Consider the following 16591-nt stretch of genomic DNA (forward strand, 5'->3'; position numbering starts at 1 on the left):
ATTAAGTAGAAATATAAAATAATGTGAAAATGCTGTAAAGCCAAGAACGAATCTGACAATCATTGTACACAATGCCTAAAGTAAAATATTTAAAAATTTTGAACAAATATTTTGGGACATCCAAATAATCCTAAGCCAAGTATCAAATCTACAAGTAATATGCACAATGCATACGATAGCAAGACACTCGCAAAGCAGAAAGTGAATTGTTAGTTCGATTGGATACAAGATATATTACATAACTTGAAACAGTAAATGCCACTTTATCCTAAACGAGACGGTACAAAACCATGATACTGTCCTAATTGGTCAGGAATTTGTCTCTTATTGCCCACACACAGCAACTTGGAATCACTCTTCTGACCCCAACTCCTAAACGCCCATGGTGCCACAGTATAAATAGTCTGTAGCCCGCATGCCATGTCCCCGTGTTATAGTCCTATGAAGAAAGATGTATATATATCTACAAAATACCAAAAAATCATTTTTTTTATTCATTATGCACACAGCAAAATTTAAAGAAATGTATACGTACCGGCAAGTCAGATCGACAGTTGTTTGGTGGCCTTCCACAGCATAGTCTTTCAACTTGCGTTGGCATTTCTCTGCATTTCATGCAGGTACACCACTCAGGGGAAAACGTTGTATTTCCATTAGTGAACTCTTCAGAATTAGAGGCGCTTTGGTCGTCTGACTGGGACAGCATGGCATTGCGGATAATACAAAGCATGCCAGACGTAAAAGACGTAAAAAGCGAAAACCCCAACTTTGTCGTCTATTAATAAAAATACGACATTTCCAAGGTATGTGTATTGACTTTAAATGTACCATTAAGATAAATAGATACGTACGATCACCAATACATGTAGATGTAAATTAATATCCATGTCATCCCTATTCTTGATTTAAATAAAGTCCACGACAATAAAATTAAATAAAATTTCATATGCATTTTGATAGGATTTGTTCATCGACATTCAACGTGTTGTTTATTACATGTTTATGTTACGTTTGTCCCAGAAATCCCGCGAAGTTAGTGCATTCTCCGACTTTTTTCACAAAAGAGCGCACTAAGAATTATAACTCTTCAATAGTGGAATAAGAACGTATTCCCACCAGGTTGAGGATGGTAACCACCACGTGGTATCCTGTCCATAACGTCAAGAAATAAACTTGGGTGATTTCTTCCTGTTGTTATTAAAAGTTCTTTACTTTCCTGGTCACTCATTTCTTCAATGCGTGCCTTTAAGATACCGGAGATGAAAAATAATTACACATTCTCCATAACAAAATATAATCAATCATAAAATACTGGTGCTAGGTAAATTTTAAAATGGTAGCTAGTATTCAATACCTGGTTTATATTCTTCACAGCATTCTGTCAAGTCTTTTTTCTTTCTTGGGAAAAGTAGGTTTTGGACATTTGCATTCTTTTGCTGTCTCTGAATAACAGTGCTCTCTGACGTGGTCATATAGGTATCATCGTTCAAGGTACTTACTGATGGTAAAAGAACACCTGGATTCGGAACTTTCCTTCTGCTTTTCAGTAACATGAAGGTGACAGGCTCAGAGGAAGCATATTCCCGACATGTAATAATTCCTGGATTTTCTGAATGATCAGAATCCATGTAGAAATGGTGGCAGCGGGTTAGGTATTTCAGATGTTTAAAGTACAATTGTAAATAATTCTTCCATTCATAGAACAAGACAGGATCTTCACCATTACCTACAACCTGTGGAATAGTATGACCACTTCTTCTGGAAGTCCTATTGGATTCTGCCACCTTAAACACAATCACAGGAAGAATATTTTTAAGACACCAAAAAATGAAATATAAAGATATCGTATTTTTTAATCACAGAAAGAAAACTTGACAAAGGTTATATACATCACAACTTGTATATTTTCATGTACTTGTAAATAAAAGTACCTGTGGTATTGTTTCAGCATTAGTGTTTCTCCAGTGCACCTTCCAAACAATAAACTGCCAGTCTGGCTCAAAGAGCCACAGCTGCCTTACCGACGACACGGCCGACTCAAGTATTTAAAAGGAAATCACCTGTTTCTATTTATAGATACATGTATCTTTCATTATTAAAAGTCAAATTACATGTATGTTATCATTTGTGAACCAGTGTTACATTTTCATAGTAGCTGAACCTGCAAGTTTGTTACATGACAATAATTTAACCTGTTCAATATACTCTTATTCTAAACAAAATTTTAAGAAAATTTTTAAAATATAAAGAGCTAGCAGCTATGACTTGGTCATTTAAGTAGTTTAAGACTGTTTTTCCCGAGATACTTTCCATGTGTAATGTATAATAAATCTCTTAGATTATTTATACATGTATTATAAAATAATGAAAAGAAAACATAGGAAAAATGCACAAAGAGAAAACAAGAGGCCCATGGGCCACATCGCTCACCTGAGCACTAAGGGTAGGAAAAAGTAGAAAATGGCTTTTAATTGTAAATTTAAATCCAAAAGTAGTCCCATAACCAATCATGGATTTGCTATTTTTTTGAAAATGATTTTTAAAGAATTTTCCTATATATATCGTTAAAAATTTTCGTCGGCATTTTGGCCCCACCCTACCCATGGGGGTCATGATTTGAACAAATTTGAATCTAAACTACTTGAGCATGCTTTCATATAAATATGATGAATTTTGGCTTTGCCATTCTTGAGAAGAAGATTTTTAAAGAATTTTCCTATATATTTCTATGTAAAACTGTGGTCGGCCATTTTGGCCCTGCCCTACCCCCTGGGGTCATGATTTGAACAAAGTTGTATCTACACTACCTGAGCATGCTTCCATATAAATATGATGAATTATGGCTTTGCCATTCTTGAGAAGAAGATTTTTAAAGAATTTTCCTATATATTTCTATGTAAAACTGTGGTCGGCCATTTTGGCCCTGCCCTACCCCCGGGGGTCATGATTTGAACAAACTTGAATCTACACTACCTGAGCATGCTTCCATATAAATATGATGAATTATGGCTTTGTCATTCTTGAGAAGAAGATTTTTAAAGAATTTTTCTATATATTTCTATGTAAAACTTTGGTCGGCCATTTTGGCCCCGCCCTACCCTCTGGGGCCATGATTTGAACAAACTTGAATCTACACTACCTGAGCATGCTTCCATATAAATATGATGAATTATGGCTTTGTCATTCTTGAGAAGAAGATTTTTAAAGAATTTTCCTATATATTTCTATGTAAAACTTTGGTTGGCCATTTTGGCCCCGCCCTACCCTCTGGGGTCATGATTTGAACAAAATTGAATCTACACTACCTGAGGATGTTTCCCCATAAGTTTCATCTTTCCTGGCACAGTGGTTCTTGAGAAGAAGATTTTTAAAATATGCCACCAAATTTTCATTCATTCCAAATTATCTCCCCTTGAATGAGGGCGTGGCCCTTCATTTGAACAAACTTGAATCCCCTTTACCCAAGAATACTTTGTGGCAAGTTTGCTTGAAATTGGCCCAGTGGTTCTTGAGAAGAAGTCGAAAATGTGAAAAGTTTACAGACAGACAGACGGACAGACAGACAGACGCCGGATAAAATGTGATCAGAAAAGCTCACTTGAGCTTTCAGCTCAGGTGAGCTAAAAAGGAAAGATAAAAAACACTTACTGTAAGACTCGAACTCACGATCATAATGTCTTCAAACCAGCAATCATACCAGTAAGCCACGAAGTCGTTGTAATCAAATGGATAAATTTAAGACAGATTGTCTAAACTTAAAATAATTTTGAGAAGAAAATTAAATACATATAATTTTTAACATTATCAATATAAGACCACCTTTAACCAAAATTATGTAAATGTAATTAAGTGCAGTCATATCAATATAAATTATTCAGAAGTTGTTCAGAAAATGTATGTTTTGTGAAATCCTGCTTGGTGGTTCTGGAGAAGATTGTTGAGCAACCATTACTTTTGAATTTATTTCCTGATTATCTCCCCATGTTTTAGTAGAAATGGTAGCCCTTGTGGAATGCCTTGTGACAAATTGACAATGATTGGCCAAGGGGTTCTTGAGTTATGGCCCATGTTCTAAAATGTTTAACGCACACCGCACAAATGGCCATATCATTTGCTCTTTGGGCCTTGGCTCAGCCATAGATGCTAGACTTCCACTAATGTTTAGAAATGAATCTACCCAGCTTAATCAAAACAATTTTATGTATAAGGGCTTGGATAATGATGGAATTGCTGTACAAGAAAGACTTTTCGGAAGGGGGGATTTACCTATCCACAAGTACTGTGCTTGAAAGAGACCATGATGAGCATCTACAGGAAGAAATAGTATAATACGTCTTTTTATAACATAATTTATTATCAATATGCACAATCTTGTTTTTATAATGTACACAAACTTATTAAATGTACTGAAATAACAAGCATTATTTTTATTGAATCAATATATAAATCACAAGCAGTTTAAACAGATAAATGAGAATCACACTATCTGAGGCTGTATCAATATAAATAATGTCTTGAATGAAATTCTTGAGAAGATATTTAAAACATGTTACCAAATTTTCACTATTTCTGAATTATCTTCCCTTAAATGATGCGTGGGAAAAACTATTTATGATTGATTGACAGATGAAAAGGGGTAATCACAGAATGTGTGTTTTATGATGACTCATAAAATTTGCTGCATTATTTACCAAGACAGAAATTTTATTTTGAGTGAGATTGAAAATGGTGATACAGTGGAATTTACATAATTTCCTGAAAGCTTTAAAACAAGTAGTGATTCTAATGCTGCCGTAGACCTCTCCTGTGGCAGAAGCATCTCATCCTGTTGTATCAACACTTATCTTCTTAGACCTGTACTGTTGTAGTTGTTTTTCTTTATCTCTGTCCATTCTTACAAACTTTTCCCGTTCACAATAGCCTGGTGGTAGAGCGTTCGCTTCGTGATCGGGAGGCCCCGGTTCGATTCTCGTTCGCGGCGCCGCATCAGAAGTGAAAGTCACGGGTCTTTCGGATGTGACCTGAAATACGGAGGTCCCGTATCACAATAGGTACTGTCACGATAAAGAACCCTCAATACTTCAAAAACTCAGTAACCAGTTTCTTCTTCTCTTCTCCCCAGTTCTTTTTTTCAACAGCTTGCAGTCGACATCTTGCTTCCTATAATGAAGATAAAATGTATTATTATCTAAAATGCAACAGTGATTTTATATGAATTTCTATTCAGGACATTTTTAGTGTGCAAATACAATTTATTTTTCTAGAATTCTATATTGAATAATCGCCCGCGTGGCGAAGTGTTTAGAGCGTCTGCTCTAGAGTCGCAAAGAAAGGAGTCAATCCTTACGTCCGGTTTCGAATCCCACTGTTGGACGTGGAGACCGGTCCTTCTGATGAGACCGTATAAACCGAGGTCCCGTGTCGCAGTAGGTGCTGGCACGAAAAAGATCCCTCCCTGCTCAATGGCCCTGAGTGCCGAGTATAGGTCTAAATTTGAAGCTCTTTAAGTAAATATGCTTAAATGTAATTGAAGGCATTATAAATTCTGCATTTTCAATACCTTAACTTATTTTGTAAAGACATTTTTTCATGCAGTGTTCCTTCGTGAATGTGTCCGTCTAAAACAGATATTTGAAAATTTAATGGTTAACACCTGAATTACAATGCTCATGTAAAACCTTTTTTCATCGGTTTTTTTAAACTTTGGTCTTAAGTAACCAACATGAAATCATCATTTTGAAATGCCTAAGATAGTAATTATTAAAACTAAGAACACTAAAATACTGTACCATCCTTATGATTTAAACAGGAATGTTTATACGTATTGTAATTTACCAGTTTTAAACATGAAAAAGAAGTTGATTGCATTTTTTTTGTTATTTTTGTCATTTTGTGATTTAATTTTTTTCTTTTTATAAAACAGAAGACCACCCTCCTCCAGAAAAAATAGAAGATGTGTATTTGCTGTATATTTTTTTTTTATCAAGGGATATGTACTCACTAGATTTTTTTTAGCTCTACTGGTCAGAGACCAGGCCCCAAGACCATAAACTGAGAACAGACTTAAGTCAAAATTTCAAACCAATATAACTTTTGAAATAATTTTGATAATAAAACAAGATTTTCATCATAATTTTAAATTTAAATGTTTAATAAAATTGCCAAATTTTAAGCAAATACATGACAAAAAGCTCAAGATATTGAAAATCTAATTTTTGACTTAAGTCTATTCTCAGTTTATGGTCTTGGGGCCAGGAGAGCTTATACAATAGTAATGCGTCCGGCGTTCGTCCATCTGTCTGTCCGTCTGTCTGTAAACAATTTTTCAAAACACTACTCCTCCTACAATTTTAGTCTGATTTCAATATTACTTGGCACACAAGTAGACTACACTAAGATACATAAAATAGTGCATCGGTTTTTAATTTCGATGAACGGTGTTGCCATGGTTACTAAAAATAGAATTTTCTGTGAAATTCCTTTAAAACGCTACTCCTTCTGCAGTTTTGGTCTGATTTCAATATAACTTGGCACACAAGTAGACTACGCTAAGATACATAGAATAGTGCATCGGTTTTTGATTTCGGTGAATGGTGTTGCCATGGTTACTAAAAATACGATTTTCTGTGAAATTCCTTAAAAACACTACTCCTTCTACAGTTTTGGTCTGATTTCAATATAACTTGGCACACAAGTAGACTACACTAAGATACATAGAATAGTGCATCGGTTTTTGATTTCAATGAACGGTGTTACCACGGTTACTAAAAATAGAATTTTCTGTGAAATTCTTTTAAAACGCTACTCCTTCTACAGTTTTAGTTTGATTTCAAAATAAGTTGGCACACAAGTAGACTACACAAAGAAACATATAATAGTGCAATGGTTTTTGATAAGTACAAACCAGTAGAGCTACAGTCTCGACAGAGACTTCTGGTTTTTATCGTGATAGTATTCTTTACTTGCGTGTAGTTTTGTGCGATATTATGCATGCCTGATTTATTTTTTGCATTTTAGCAAGTTTCAGTTTTTTTAAGTTAGCATTTATAAACACAGGAAAATATTTTTTGCTGTCATTGTTAGCATTCATTTCTAGTCATCATTTATATACAATCTTTATAATGGGTTTTTTGCTGATTTTTTTCCTTTTTTCTTTTGAAGAACCGAAGTTATATGGTATTATCAAACCTATTGTTTTTGCACAAGTGCTCATTGTTATTATATGGAGAACTTTTACTAATCATATGTGTGTATTAGGAAGGAATTTGAAAATTTAATGGCATAAAATTCATTTTATCAAATGTTTCTTTTAAGATTTAAAACACAACTCAATAGACCCACAGAAATATGTTTTTTACACACCCATTGATAATTTTTTTTTTCTTGTCATTGTTCTTTGTGAGTTTTGCATGCATATTAATTTACTGTAGAAATTCAATTACCATTTCTTAGTTATAGTATTTGTTTACATTTTAAAGCATGTGAAAAAAAAATCTTCATCATATCCTGTTTTTCAATAGAAATCCCCCAAAACGTACAGTATTAAACCCCTGACTTGCACCCTAGTGCTTATTGTTCATTATGGAGCTACAATGTTGATATATTTGATTATTTTTTTACTTTCTATAGTACAAATCATGTATTTTACATTTTCACTTTTTAAAAAACAATGATTTGATTTCTTTGTATTCTTATTTCTGTATAGATAAATGTGAATATTCTCTTCTTTAATCATAAAATAATCAAAATGTCTATGAATATCAAGTGAAAATTGTAAATTTGATATAAATTCAAATGCGAACAATTTATAGTTCACATTCTCCCAATATTACAGCCTGATACCTTTGACGCTTGCGTCAATATGATTTTCTTGTCCTTCGGCGATACGAAAATGTACTGGATGGTGGAATGTTTACTACATACGCACTTGTTCTGACTGCCGTCACTTCCTGTACTTAGCTCTTGAAGGCGGATTCCATTGAATCACTTTCCTCACCTTCTTAGTTCTTCTAAAGTATTGGCTTCACTTTCAAGTCCAAGAGCTTCTCTTATTAAGTTCAACAATGTCATTTCTGTGTTCACTAAACTTTTCTTTTCTGAGATAGCGTGTTGTAGGATCAGCTCTGCTTGTTTCCTCTCTAGTTTTGTGTGATCTTCTGCAAGCTTTTGCTCGCTTCTTGGTGGCGATTGACGACAAAGTGTGGCTAGAAGATATCGAGGATCGTGAAATTTCTCACGCATTTTCTTCAAATTATAGATCTTGGATCTTCAGGTTCAACTTCCTCAATGTTGAGTCCACCAGTATTCTGTGGCCTCGTTATGTCATGTTAAAACGTTCCATTTTGTGGTCGCTGCGATCAGAACGTTGTCTACTCAAAAAATCAAGTTAGTTTGTGCATTGCGATTCTAATTTATTCACACGTATCTTGATATCGTCATGTAAACCTGTAAGTTCTTCAATTGTGCAAGATTTCCTTGATGTTTCTTCCACACTCTTGATTATAATCTCAAGTAGACTCCATACTTTTCCTGACATGAGAATTACACAAACTTTCAAACTGTTCTAAACCTTTGTCTGTCATGGTTACCTTCCTGTGAAGATTTTCTTCCAAGTGTTGACTAGTTGATTCTCCAACCTCTTCGGTTTTTAAGGAACCGGATCCTGGATCTGGTTGGTCACTTCCACTCTTAGTGATCTGTGAGATGTTGTGTCAGGGTGATGAAGGCATTCACAGCAGGCCAGTTGTAGTCTTTTTATTGTACTGTCCTGGAGTCAGCAGTATAACCATTTATTGTGTGTGAGTATGGTAAAAAGCTGAAAAAAATACAAAATAAAATTACAAGAAAATGTTCTAAAGTTACATACATCAAATACAGAAAAAAAGATCAATTTTCTTATGACAATAACTGTGTTACATACTTTTTCAGATTAAGCAGGGGTTGAATACAATAAAACTTTACAAAAATTCTTACTCAAATTATAAGATTTACAGTCAATAAATTCCTTACTTAAGCTATCAAATAGTTTTAAACAAAGTTTCATATAAATGCACTAATGATAAAAAGTTGGAGAAGTTTGGTTCATAAACCACGTGTCTACTCCTCTTTTGTATTGTTTTATGCACTTTTATCTTGAATATTGTTCGTTAATAAAGAATATCTGAATAACGTTTCCATGGAATAAAATTTTAAAAATAACATGAAAATATTTTTTGTCAATTTATGTATTCGTAAAATATATAGAATCACCAATAAGCGTCCTAATAACGTATTATCATTGTAGTCTTAATTACGTATTATCATGGCAGCTTTTGTGCAAACAATCTAGGGGGAGGGACGGATGTATAGTACAGACCTCTGATGGGACAAAATTTTGAAGACCTATAGAAAAAATAAACGTAAAAAATACAAATGCAGATCATGTTATAAAAACTTCACAACAATGCATTTTTTTCACAGAAATGGTGTGATTTGGTACTTGTAACTACATGTACATCAATATTGTGGGGATATAGCATTTAGACCCGGTACAGTACAGAGATAAGACACGTAATTTCAAATTTCAAAACTGTAAAAATGTATTTTTACGAATTTGTTTTTTTTTTAATTTTTTTAACAGTTTCTCACTGGCTTTAATAATTTCGGCATACGAGTAAATTAGGTCGACCAAACTTGTGTCATCATAAATAAGATTTAAGTATAATATAAAGAAACAATGATAATTCATTCTACATTTAAAAGAAAGTTGAGCAAGGAATATCCAGGGTTCGAATCCCACTGTGCAACATGGAGACAGGTCTTTCGGATGAGACCATAAGTAGTATAAATGGTCTAGCCGGGTGGGTCAACTGAGGTCCACTTTTAATGCAAATGAAGTAGAAAATGCTGGATTCTAATTGGATAGGGGGCTAGGTGGGTCAAGGGAGTGCATCCTCTGGGTCAAGGTCAGAGATCTTGAATACTAAGTAACCTGCACGCGCTTCCCGCCAAAGAGCACCTGATCAGCAAACACCTGTACGTTCTTGGCATTCGCTTCCTGACAAACGACACCTGATTCAGGTGTAAAATACACACAGAACTTGGCATTCGAATCACCTCCTGTTAAGCATTATGGCGTCATACACAGTATAAATTTTGAATTTTTCTTGACTTGAAGCTCATTGTTTTGTCAGATCAATCCAGGGACGTAGCACCCCCCCCCCTTTTTTTCCCCACCATCACCTTTACCATTGAAAATGTCTACTGAAAGGTTAGTTGCCCCCCCTCCCCCCCACTTCTTACCACAGTATAGTATATGATATGAAGGAAATGTAGTATTGTATGCCAAAAAATTGGAAGTAAAAGGAAGTTCGTACTGGAAAAAATTGGCCACTACCACCAACACATGAAATAGGAATTTAGAGTTTGGGCAAGTTCCCTTTTTTTTGCTTGTCAACTTTAACAGGCAAGTAAAAAAATTAATTTACGGTTCCCCCCCCCCCCCCCCACTTTCAAAAACGATGCTACGTGCCTGCAATCAGCTGTCGACATGGATTCTACTAAAGAAAAACCGTTACATGCCGAACGACCGTTGAAATGGCGAAAACGGGAGAGAGAGTAAGATCAATTCTTATTAGCCCACATGAGCTGAAAGCTCAAGTGAGCTTTTCTGATCACATTTTGTCCGTCGTCCGTCTGTCCGTCTGTCTGTCTGTCTGTCCGTCTGTAAACTTTTCACATTTTCGACTTCTTCTCGAGAACCGCTTGGCCAATTTCAACCAAACTTGCCACAAAGCATCCTTGGGTGAAGGGGATTCAAGTTTGTTCAAATGAAGGGCCACACCCTCATTCAAGGGGAGATAATTGGGAATTAATGAAAATTTGGTGGTATGTTTTAAAAATCTTCTTCTCAAGAACCACTGTGCCAGGAAAGATGAAACTTGTGTGGAAACATCCTCAGGTAGTGTAGATTCAAGTTTGTTCAAATCATGACCCCCAAAGGTAGGGCGGGGCCAAAATGGCCGACCAAAGTTTTACATAGAAAATTATAGGAAAATTCTTAAAAAATCTTTTTCTCAAGAATAGCAAAGCCATAACTGATCATATTTATATGGAAGCATCCTCAGGTAGTGTAGATTCAAATTTGTTCTAATCATGACCCCCGGGGGTAGGGCAGGGCCAAAATGGCCGACCAAAGTTTTACATAGAAAATTATAGGAAAATTCTTAAAAAGTCTTCTTCTCAAGAATAGCAAAGCCATAATTGATCATATTTATGTAGAAGCATCCTCAGGTAGTGTAGATTCAAGTTTGTTCAAATCATGACCCCCGGGGGTAGGGCAGGGCCAAAATGGCCGACCACAGTTTTACATAGAAATATGTAGGAAAATTCTTTAAAAATCTTCTTCTCAAGAATAGCAAAGGCATTAATGGTCATATTTATATGAAAGCATCCTCAGGTAGTGTAGATTCAAATTTGTTCAAATCATGACCCCCAAGGGTAGGGCGGGGCCAAAATGGCCGACCAAAGTTTTACATAGAAAATTATAGGAAAATTCTTAAAAAATCTTGTTCTCAAAAATAGCAAAGGCATAATTGATCATATTTATATGGAAGCATCCTCAGGTAGTGTAGATTCAAGTTTGTTCAAATCATGAACCCCGGGGGTAGGGCGGGGCCACAATGGCAGACCACAGTTTTACATAGAAATATATAGGAAAATTCGTTAAAAATCTTCTTGTCAAGAAAAGCAAAGCCATAACTGATCATATTTATAATGAAGCATCCTCAGGTAGTGTAGATTCAAGTTTGTTCAAATCATGACCCCCGGGGGTAGGGCGGGGCCACAATGGCAGACCACAATTTTATATAGAAATATATGGGAAAATTCTTTAAAAATCATCTTCTCAAGAATAGCAAAGCCATGATTGGTCATGGGACTATTTTTGGATTTAAACTTTTCAATAATAAACCAATTGCTACTTTTTCCTAGCCACAGTGCTCAGGTGAGCGATGTGGCCCATGGGCCTCTTGTTATATTAGAGAGCGAGAATTAGAGCTCCGAAGAAGAAATGCCAAAATTATAGAGAGAAGAGCTCCAACTACAACAACAACAAAGGACTAGGGCGCATGAGGGACCAAAGTCACCTCTCCTACCCACCCCCGAAACCCAAGGCCATTTCCAAATATCATGGCAGACTGAATGAAGAAAAGCATTTTGGAACATTTAAAGCTCAAGGAAGATTTTTTACACTGTGAATTTTTAGCCCTTTCAACAAGAGAAAAACAGGATTTATTCGGCGATTATTTAGAGACGTGCTACAAAATGTCAAAACACCAAATGCAGTGTAATCCTAAAGATTACCTCGCCTGAACATTATCCACGATTCTGTGAAATCTGTTATTTGGTACGAATTTCTGCAGTGTAAACATTTAAACGAGGACAACGATTTAGTCAAAATAGAAACCGATCAAGAATCCATGCATGATTTTACATAGAGTGACGGGGAATAGTATTTGACATGTTTCGGGTCAAGTATCCTGAAGGGAGTGGCGAAATCAGAACCAAACACCTGATCATTAATGCTGAATAAGGAGACTTTTAAGAGGAGAAAACATCGTTCAGATCGACAGTCCCCGGGTTTAGCTATGTTTAGCAAGAGTCATCGTGGTCACTCGATTATACCGTGAAAAAGCAGAGCACTCTGATCTGAATTGGAAAAACGATGGCTGCCTATGCGGAAAGGAGATAAGCAATCCCTAGCCCAGAATCAAGAAGTGTGATACTCGTCAACCTTGTGGACCCAAAGAATGAGGGAAATTACAACAGCCCCTCGCTATCGACCTAAAACATATTAGTTCACTTCGTCTTAACTCAGCTGAGAGCCCATTTACAAAGCTACGGAGACGGGGCTTATTTTAATGTCCTTTTTGACATTGATCATTGCAATGCCATCCTTTTAATGCAAGGAGTAACGGGCCACCCCTATTATTGTGATCATTGCGATGTGGGCTACAGGACTGTCACAGAACATCGGGACCAGTGCCCTCTCCGATGAAATTTTTGCCTAGGAGACACTCGATGTCCTGAGGACGGGAGCCATATTCAATGTCATCAGTGCCAGGGATTTCTAGGTCACCTGAGTCACTCAGGTGACCTATTGCTCTGTTTTTGTCCGTCGTCGTCCATCGTGTGTTGTCATTTGAACATTTTCAGCTTCTTCTCTGAAACCACTGAACCGATTTCAACCAAGTATGATGTTTTCCATCTATCACAATACATATATAGTACTTAAAGGCAGAGATTTTTTACCGGGTGGTAAATTCCAGGTGAGGGAGGGGCTTATTTTATACAGGTGTGAATGCCTTGGGGGCTAGCAGTCTACCTGTTGTCATCTGTCTCCTAAACCCTATACACAGGATGTGATTTAATACACAGTGAAATACCCAGGTGTCAAACTTTACCTGTGTTGGGAATTTTGAGACAATTTTAAAATTATATAGTATCAAAAAGGTTTTTCAATTACATATTGATTTATTTTGACTGTTTGAAAACACCCCTACCCATCTTAAAAAAATATTATATCATACTATCAATTCAAATATTAAAGCAAAGATTGTTTTAAATGTTAGTGTATGTGTTAATAAAAAAAACCAAGTCTTGTAACAACTGAATTACTCCAAATTCATTCATCCCCAGGATCCCATCTTTTATGAAACATGCTAAAAAAATGCTTATAAATTCTTATGTGAATGAAAAAGGGAAATATGTGACCCATGATTAGAAACATTATTTTAAATTTTATCACTTCACACAGTGCTTCTCTTTACTTTACCAATAACATTTCCACTTTGGGTTTACCATTTAGCACATTTAAATTAATATCGAAATTTCATTTGAAAATAGTTTTAATAAATAAATGCTATTTTTTTAATGCACATTATATTATAATTCTTTCAAAGACTAAAGTATATTTAATTCAAATATTATCAATCTAAAAAATTTCATAATAATACAGTTTCTGTGTACCATGTTCAGTATACATGAAAGGATCAAAAGTTAATTAGAAGGTCACCACAAGTCCCAAACAAGGTGTACATGGTATACACAGGGACCAGTAAGTAACTGTCAATCAAGTTCCAGCATCTAATGATGGACCTTCACGCACTTGATTGACAGGGCTACCCAGACCAAGTATTTGTGAAGGCGGTGCTAAAAATCTCTGCCTTTAATTTTACATTTAGAAGCAATTTGAATTTTTTTAAAAATTTAAATCGTTTAACAAATTTAGTATGCAGCATCTATGGGGGGAAGGGAACAAAAATTTTGAATTTTATGGTCCACGCCCACTGATGCCTGAAGGGTGGGGCCAAACCGCTAAAATTAATGAAATCTTAAAAAATCTTATTTATTCCTGGACATCAAGCAATCAAACTATCGGTCTGAATGTAATGAGCATTCAGTCTTCTTCCAAAAGTGAGAAATTCATAGCCCTAGGGTCAGGGGTTCTAGGGCGGGGCTCTATTGATTACATAGTAAAAATACATTATTTCTTTGAAAATCTTCTTCTCTGCTCCTGGGTATTTCATAAACTAACTAAGTACATTGTTATGATGAGCAAGAATGCCTCTTCCTAAATTGTGAATTACATTGCCCTAGGGTCAAGGGTTCTGGTGTTAAGCGGGGCTTTATTGATTATATAGTGAAAATGAAATAATTCTTTGAAAATTTTCGTCTCTGCTCCTTAGTATTTCAATTTCAATTTCTTTATTGATTCACCAAACATGTTGGCATACAACCATGTTACATATAAAAGACAAATAATAAAATACAAAAATGCATGCAAGTGAGTGAAATCAACTATGCAGAGTATTACAACTTGGAGATTAAAAATAATCATTATGCAAGCAGTATAGTATGGACAGTGATGAGCTGAAAAAATGTATTACATTGTACATATATATGTTAATATAATTGCACTTTATTATTGGAACGCAATTCAAAACATTCATATAAAAATTCACATAGCCTTCTAAGCTAGAATGAACTGCATTGTCAGGATTACAAAATACTTTACAATGATTTTCTTTCAATATGTTATCATTTAAATTACAGATGTTCAGAGGACAGTACTTTTTTTCGCAAATCTATATATAGGGACAGTCATATATGAAATGTATTTCACTTTCTACAACAGTTTAGTGACAAAAACGCGATTCTTTTGGGATACAAGGCTTTGAATATCTACCTACTTCAATTTCTAAAGGATGTGCAGAAATTGTCAGTTTTGTTAATTTAGAACGTATAGCTTTATTTATTAGGTATTTTAAGTAGTCTTGTAATTCATAATTCTTTCTTATTTAACTGAAAATAATAATTTACCACATTTGGAGACTTCAATGTTCTGAAGTTGCAAATTAACATTTTATATGTAAAAATTCTTCAAGCAGCTGCTGAATGTGTTATCAGATATATCTAATGATGGAATGCTAAGTTTCTTTTTTAATTTATCAATGTGACTTTGCCAATTATCCTTTACACCATTACTATATAGTTTGTCATCTTCTAAGGAAGCAGCTGTAAGAATTTGATTTCTAGTGCCATTTTTATTCTTAACATTTTTGAGTCTCTTATAGTATTTAAATATTGAGATGATAGCTTTGCAACAAATAGGGACTGTTCCTAGTTCATATTTAATGGCTAAATTTGAAGCTTTTCTCTGTACACCCAAAATATCTTTAAATATCAAATGCTGTATCTTTTCAAAAGGTAGTTGATCACAATTGTTTATATTAATACTAAAGTCTGAAATTCATATTTCAGAACCATACAAATTGATAGGTTCAATAAGTGAAGTATATAATTATACCCCCCGCTTGAAAAGCGGGAGGGTATATAGTAATCGTTAATTCCGTCCGTCTGAACGTCGTCCGTCCGTCCGTCCGTGTTACGCTTTTTCTCTTATCCGCAATTCTTATACTACTGAGTGAAATTGAATGAAACTTTCACAGAATCTTCATTACATATTGCCATTGTGCACCTCCTATTTTACTTTTTATTAGACACGTATTTTAGGTTTCCCAGAGCAAAACATGGACATTGCCATTTTTTGTTTACCTATGACGTCACATAATAGAAGCTTCTGGATAACATTTGACGGGACGTAGTTATTCCTCTTTACACATTACCGTAAAACAATATAAAGCAACACATCGACATTATGGGAGGCGGGGGGTATCATTTAGTGAGCTCATTGCTCACAGTACCTCTAGTTTTAAAAGAGTTTTTACAGATAAGTTATTATGAAAAGGTAAAGAGCGTTTCATTGCATAAAAAGCTTTTCTTACACGGTCATCTTGTTGTTTAGCTGCATACTTAAGCTTACCATTATAAGTAAAAATAATTCCCAGATATTTATATTCATGTTCGAGATGAACTATTGAATGATGATAATAAAAACAATATTGAGTTGTGTCAATTTTCTTATTTAAGAAAATCATTGGTTTAGTTTTATCAGAGTTAACAGTCAATTTTGATTTTAGGCAATATTCTGAGAGACAGTCTAATGAGTTTTGGAGACCTTTTTTTGTAGTAGAGGGGAGAATTAGGTCAT

At 35.0% G+C, this 16591-nt stretch overlaps 1 pseudogene; it reads right to left on the bottom strand.

Annotated features, from left to right (window-relative positions):
• Window positions 1-263: 263 nt before the first annotated feature.
• Window positions 264-1231, bottom strand: LOC134242445 (P2X purinoceptor 7-like; annotated as a pseudogene).
• Window positions 1232-16591: the final 15360 nt, after the last annotated feature.

The sequence above is a fragment of the Saccostrea cucullata genome, unplaced genomic scaffold (genome assembly GCF_032062105.1).
Source record: "Saccostrea cucullata isolate Sc308-1 unplaced genomic scaffold, CSIRO_AGI_Scuc_v1 ctg2750, whole genome shotgun sequence".
NCBI classification, from domain to species: domain Eukaryota; kingdom Metazoa; phylum Mollusca; class Bivalvia; order Ostreida; family Ostreidae; genus Saccostrea; species Saccostrea cuccullata.